Genomic DNA, 7,656 nt, shown 5'->3' on the forward strand with positions numbered 1-7,656 from the left:
TCTCCTCAACTCTGCACAAGGGATTAGCATGGCCAAAGGACATTCTAGGAGTAGTAGTCTTACGATAGGGCACTGAATGAATCAGAACCAGTACTGGTGGACAGCTCCCTCATCATCTCCTCAGCTCCGCACAAGGGATTAGCATGGCCAAAGGAGATTCTAGGAGTAGTAGTCTTCCAATAGGGCACTGAATGAATCAGAACCAGTACTGGTGGACAGCTCCCTCATCATCTCCTCAACTCTGCACAAGGGATTAGCATGGCCAAAGGACATTCTAGGAGTAGTAGTCTTACGATAGGGCACTGAATGAATCAGAACCAGTACTGGTGGACAGCTCCCTCATCATCTCCTCAGCTCCGCACAAGGGATTAGCATGGCCAAAGGAGATTCTAGGAGTAGTAGTCTTCCAATAGGGCACTGAATGAATCAGAACAAGTACTGGTGGACAGCTCCCTCATCATCTCCTCAGCTCTGCACAAGGGATTAGCATGGCCAAAGGACATTCTAGGAGTGGTAGTCTTCCGATAGGGCACTGAATGAATCAGAACCAGTACTGGTGGACAGCTCCCTCATCATCTCCTCAGCTCTGCACAAGGGATAAGCATGGCCAAAGGAGATTCTAGGAGTAGTAGTCTTCCAATAGGGCACTGAATGAATCAGAACCAGTACTGTAGGACAGCTCCATCATCATCTCCTCAGCTCCGCACAAGGGATTAGCATGGCCAAAGGAGATTCTAGGAGTAGTAGTCTTCCAATAGGGCACTGAATGAATCAGAACCAGTACTGGAGGACAGCTCCCTCATCATCTCCTCAGCTCTGCACAAGGGATTAGCATGGCCAAAGCACATTCTAGGAGTAGTAGTCTTCCGATAGGGCACTGAATGAATCAGAACCAGTACTGGAGGACAGCTCCCTCAACTCCTCAAGATTAGAACCACGTGGTATGGGGTCATTTTAGGAGTAGTAGTCCTTCAATTGCCACATATTGACCAAATCAGCAGCAGTGGACAGTTCCTTTAGCTCCTCAGGTCAACAATTGAAAGCTAAAGGATTAGAAGCAGTATGGTCAGGGGTCATTGTAGGAGTAGTGGTCATTGATGGGCATCTGTCTGCAGACAGTGAATGCGTCATCACACCTGGCCCTGTCACACAAAGTGCAGAGGAGGCAGCAGTTGCAGAGAGATCGGGGCCTCTAGGTGTAGTGGTAATGCCCCCGTTGCTCTTAGAGGCTCATTTGCATACACATATGAACATGGGACCAACACAGATGTCTTCTGCTGCCGAGTGCCCATGGAACAGGTCAGCCGGTGTCATAGGGACAAACCTGCTGACAGATGCCCTTTAAATTGCCAGACAACAGAATCAGCACCAGAACTGGTGGACAGCTCCATCACCTCTTCGGGTCAACAATGGAAAGCTAAAGGATAACAGCAAGATGACCAGAGAACATTTTATATGAGTAGTAGTCCTTCAGCTGCAGGGCACTGATGGGTTCAGCATCAGGACTGGTGGACAGCTCATCCTTCATCTTCTCAGGTCAGCACTGGAGAACCATAGGATTAGAAGCAACATGACCAAAGTACATTCTAAGAGTAGTAGTCCTTGAAGGACCAGACATAGAATCAGCACTCGTGGACAGCTCCTTGTGCTGTAGTCAGTGCTGGAGAACCAAAGGATTAGTAGGACCATCATGGCCAGTGTACATTTTATGAGTAGAAGTCCTCCAATTTCACAGAAACAGCGCCAGGACTGGTGGACAGCTCCCTCATCTTCTCAGGTCAACGCTTGTAAACTAAAGCATTAGCAGCAACATGGTCATAGAACATTCTAGGAGTAGTAGTCCTTCAGATCCAGGGCATTAATGGGTTCAGCACCAGGAATGGTGGACAGCTCCCTCATCTTCTCAGGTCAACGCTTGTAAACTAAAGCCTTAGAAGCAATATGGTCATAGAACATTCTAGTAGTAGTAGTCCTTCAGATCAAGGGCATCCATGGGTTCAGCACCAGGAATGGTGGACAGCTCCTTCGTCTTCTCACATCAGCACTGGAAAACCAAAGGATTAAAAGTGGCATGGTCAGGGGAAGTAGTCCTTCAAATGCTGTACATAGGATTAGAAAAGTATTATACAGCTGAAGAACTTTAAGGACCAGCATGAAAGTAAATGCTGGCACTATTAGTTCTCCACTGGCCAGAGATTCCCTGAATCAGCATCAGTCCTAAAGGGCAATTTTACATCAGAAGAACCAGAAGGATTATGTAGGTGGCATCTTCACAATAATGGATAGATCGAGGAGGAGGTCAGGGCATGCTGGGATTACTAGTTCTCCAGTAACCAGAGTTTTAGTAAATTAGGCTTAACATGGGGAGGCCAAGGAGGAGTTCAGAGCATGCTGGGACTCTTAGATCTCCAGTGATGAGGGTTTTATTAGATCAGACCTTACATGCAGAGGCTACAGAGGAGATCAGGCATGCTGGGACTACTAGTTATCTAGCAGTTAACACTTCAGAAGATCAGCACCAGACTTGGAGGACAGCTTGAGCTACCAGCATGGGAAGATGCTGCCCAGAGATGAACAGTGCATGCTGAGACTTCTAGTTCTACAATATAAAGCCATGACTGGCAGCCCGTCCGGCCCCCGTCTCCTCCCAGTGTTTAGCATGTGATGGATTATTGATGATCTCCCGCTACCACTGATTCTCCTTTGTCCACAGTGTTGTCTCCCCTTCACCCCTCCTCTTCTCTGTCTTCTCCATCATTCCTTACCTCTTGCACCCCCCACTCTCTCTGATTCTCCTCCTCCTCTCTCCTCCCTACTCTCTGCATTGCAGGCTCTGCTGGGCACTAGAAGGGATGAGAGTGCAATCAATATGAACATTACCACAGAGCACTGGACGAGGAGAGAGACCCCCACACACCAGGAGACACATGGAGAGGGGTGGAGAAGACCCCTGGAGGGAGAGGGGCCGGGGCCTGGCAGCCTGAGCGATGTCCACATAGAGCCCCGCGCACACACACAGACCACCCACCACACACCCGACACCAGAAAATGGGCACATGGAAAATGCTGCACATCAACATCTAAGCTAAACAGTCACCAAAATAATAATACATCTTATATTATTGTACATAGGAGCAGTATTATAGTAGTTATATTCTTGTACATAGGAGCAGTATTATAGTAGATATATTCTTGTACATAGGAGCAGTATTATAGTAGTTATATTCTTGTACATAGGAGGCAGTATTATAGTAGTTATATTCTTGTACATAGGAGCAGTATTATAGTAGTTATATTCTTGTACATAGGAGGCAGTATTATAGTAGTTATATTCTTGTACATAGGAGCAGTATTATAGTAGGTATATTCTTGTACATAGGAGGCAGTATTATAGTAGTTATATTCTTGTACATAGGAGCAGTATTATAGTAGTTATATTCTTGTACATAGGAGCAGTATTATAGTAGTTATATTCTTGTACATAGGAGCAGTATTATAGTAGTTATATTCCTGTACATAGGAGGCAGTATTATAGTAGTTATATTCTTGTACATAGGAGCAGTATTATAGTAGTTATATTCTTATACATAGGAGCAGTATTATAGTAGTTATATTCTTGTACATAGGAGGCAGTATTATAGTAGTTATATTCTTGTACATAGGAGCAGTATTATAGTAGTTATATTCTTGTACATAGAAGGCAGTATTATAGTAGTTATATTCTTGTACATAGAAGGCAGTATTATAGCAGTTATATTCTTGTACATAGGAGCAGTATTATAGTAGTTATATTCTTGTACATAGAAGGCAGTATTATAGTAGTTATATTCTTGTACATAGAAGGCAGTATTATAGCAGTTATATTCTTGTACATAGGAGCAGTATTATAGCAGTTATATTCTTGTACATAGAAGCAGTATTATAGTAGTTATATTCTTGTACATAGGAGGCAGTATTATAGTAGTTATATTCTTGTACATAGGAGGCAGTATTATAGTAGTTATATTCCTGTACATAGGAGCAGTATTATAGTAGTTATATTCTTGTACATAGGAGCAGTATTATAGTAGTTATATTCTTGTACATAGAAGGCAGTATTATAGTAGTTATATTCTTGTACATAGGAGGCAGTATTATAGTAGTTATATTCCTGTACATAGGAGCAGTATTATAGTAGTTATATTCTTGTACATAGAAGCAGTATTATAGTAGTTATATTCTTGTACATAGGAGCAGTATTATAGTAGTTATATGCTTGTACATAGGAGCAGTATTATAGTAGGTATATTCTTGTACATAGGAGGCAGTATTATAGTAGTTATATTCTTGTACATAGGAGCAGTATTATAGTAGTTATATTCCTGTACATAGGAGCAGTATTATAGTAGTTATATTCTTGTATATAGGAGGCAGTATTATAGTAGTTATATTCTTGTACATAGGAGCAGTATTATAGTAGTTATATTCTTGTACATAGGAGGCAGTATTATAGTAGTTATATTCTTGTACATAGGAGGCAGTATTATAGTAGTTATATTCTGGTACATAGGAGCAGTATTATAGTAGTTATATTCTTGTACATAGGAGGCAGTATTATAGTAGTTATATTCTTGTACATAGGAGCAGTATTATAGTAGTTATATTCTTGTACATAGGAGGCAGTATTACAGTAGTTATATTACTGTACATAGGAGCAGTATTATAGTAGTTATATTCTTGTACATAGGAGGCAGTATTATAGTAGTTATATTCTTGTACATAGGAGCTGTATTATAGCAGTTATATTCATGTACATAGGAGCAGTATTATAGCAGTTATATTCTTGTACATAGGAGCAGTATTATAGTAGTTATATTCTTGTACATAGGAGGCAGTATTATAGTAGTTATATTCTTGTACATAGGAGCAGTATTATAGTAGTTATATTCTTGTACATAGGAGCAGTATTATAGTAGATATATTCTTGTACATAGGAGCAGTATTATAGTAGTTATATTCCTGTACATAGGAGGCAGTATTATAGTAGTTATATTCTTGTACATAGGAGGCAGTATTATAGTAGTTATATTCTTGTACATAGAAGGCAGTATTATAGTAGTTATATTCTCGTACATAGGAGGCAGTATTATAGTAGTTATATTCTTGTACATAGGAGCAGTATTATAGTAGTTATATTCTTGTACATAGGAGGCAGTATTATAGTAGTTATATTCTTGTACATAGGAGCAGTATTATAGAAGTTATATTCTTGTACATAGGAGCAGTATTATAGTAGTTATATTCTTGTACATAGGAGGCAGTATTATAGTAGTTATATTCTTGTACATAGGAGCAGTATTATAGTAGTTATATTCTTGTACATAGGAGCAGTATTATAGTAGTTATATTCTTGTAAATAGGAGCAGTATTATAGTAGTTATATTCTTGTACATAGGAGCAGTATTATAGTAGTTATATTCTTGTACATAGGAGCAGTATTATAGTAGTTATATTCTTGTACATAGGAGGCAGTATTATAGTAGTTATATTCTTGTACATAGGAGGCAGTATTATAGTAGTTATATTCTTGTACATAGGAGGCAGTATTATAGTAGTTATATTCTTGTACATAGGAGGCAGTATTATAGTAGTTATATTCTTGTACATAGGAGGCAGTATTATAGTAGTTATATTCTTGTACATAGGAGGCAGTATTATAGTAGTTATATTCTGGTACATAGGAGCAGTATTATAGTAGTTATATTCTTGTACATAGGAGGCAGTATTATAGTAGTTATATTCTTGTACATAGGAGCAGTATTATAGTAGTTATATTCTTGTACATAGGAGGCAGTATTACAGTAGTTATATTACTGTACATAGGAGCAGTATTATAGTAGTTATATTCTTGTACATAGGAGGCAGTATTATAGTAGTTATATTCTTGTACATAGGAGCTGTATTATAGCAGTTATATTCATGTACATAGGAGCAGTATTATAGCAGTTATATTCTTGTACATAGGAGCAGTATTATAGTAGTTATATTCTTGTACATAGGAGGCAGTATTATAGTAGTTATATTCTTGTACATAGGAGCAGTATTATAGTAGTTATATTCTTGTACATAGGAGGCAGTATTACAGTAGTTATATTACTGTACATAGGAGCAGTATTATAGTAGTTATATTCTTGTACATAGGAGGCAGTATTATAGTAGTTATATTCTTGTACATAGGAGCTGTATTATAGCAGTTATATTCATGTACATAGGAGCAGTATTATAGCAGTTATATTCTTGTACATAGGAGCAGTATTATAGTAGTTATATTCTTGTACATAGGAGGCAGTATTATAGTAGTTATATTCTTGTACATAGGAGCAGTATTATAGTAGTTATATTCTTGTACATAGGAGCAGTATTATAGTAGATATATTCTTGTACATAGGAGCAGTATTATAGTAGTTATATTCCTGTACATAGGAGGCAGTATTATAGTAGTTATATTCTTGTACATAGGAGGCAGTATTATAGTAGTTATATTCTTGTACATAGAAGGCAGTATTATAGTAGTTATATTCTCGTACATAGGAGGCAGTATTATAGTAGTTATATTCTTGTACATAGGAGCAGTATTATAGTAGTTATATTCTTGTACATAGGAGGCAGTATTATAGTAGTTATATTCTTGTACATAGGAGCAGTATTATAGTAGTTATATTCTTGTACATAGGAGCAGTATTATAGTAGTTATATTCTTGTACATAGGAGGCAGTATTATAGTAGTTATATTCTTGTACATAGGAGCAGTATTATAGTAGTTATATTCTTGTACATAGGAGCAGTATTATAGTAGTTATATTCTTGTAAATAGGAGCAGTATTATAGTAGTTATATTCTTGTACATAGGAGCAGTATTATAGTAGTTATATTCTTGTACATAGGAGCAGTATTATAGTAGTTATATTCTTGTACATAGGAGGCAGTATTATAGTAGTTATATTCTTGTACATAGGAGGCAGTATTATAGTAGTTATATTCTTGTACATAGGAGGCAGTATTATAGTAGTTATATTCTTGTACATAGGAGGCAGTATTATAGTAGTTATATTCTTGTACATAGGAGGCAGTATTATAGTAGTTATATTCTTGTACATAGGAGGCAGTATTATAGTAGTTATATTCTGGTACATAGGAGCAGTATTATAGTAGTTATATTCTTGTACATAGGAGGCAGTATTATAGTAGTTATATTCTTGTACATAGGAGCAGTATTATAGTAGTTATATTCTTGTACATAGGAGGCAGTATTACAGTAGTTATATTACTGTACATAGGAGCAGTATTATAGTAGTTATATTCTTGTACATAGGAGGCAGTATTATAGTAGTTATATTCTTGTACATAGGAGCTGTATTATAGCAGTTATATTCATGTACATAGGAGCAGTATTATAGCAGTTATATTCTTGTACATAGGAGCAGTATTATAGTAGTTATATTCTTGTACATAGGAGGCAGTATTATAGTAGTTATATTCTTGTACATAGGAGCAGTATTATAGTAGTTATATTCTTGTACATAGGAGCAGTATTATAGTAGATATATTCTTGTACATAGGAGCAGTATTATAGTAGTTATATTCCTGTACATAGGAGGCAGTATTATAGTAGTTATA

The sequence above is a fragment of the Bufo bufo genome, chromosome 7 (genome assembly GCF_905171765.1).
Source record: "Bufo bufo chromosome 7, aBufBuf1.1, whole genome shotgun sequence".
NCBI classification, from domain to species: domain Eukaryota; kingdom Metazoa; phylum Chordata; class Amphibia; order Anura; family Bufonidae; genus Bufo; species Bufo bufo.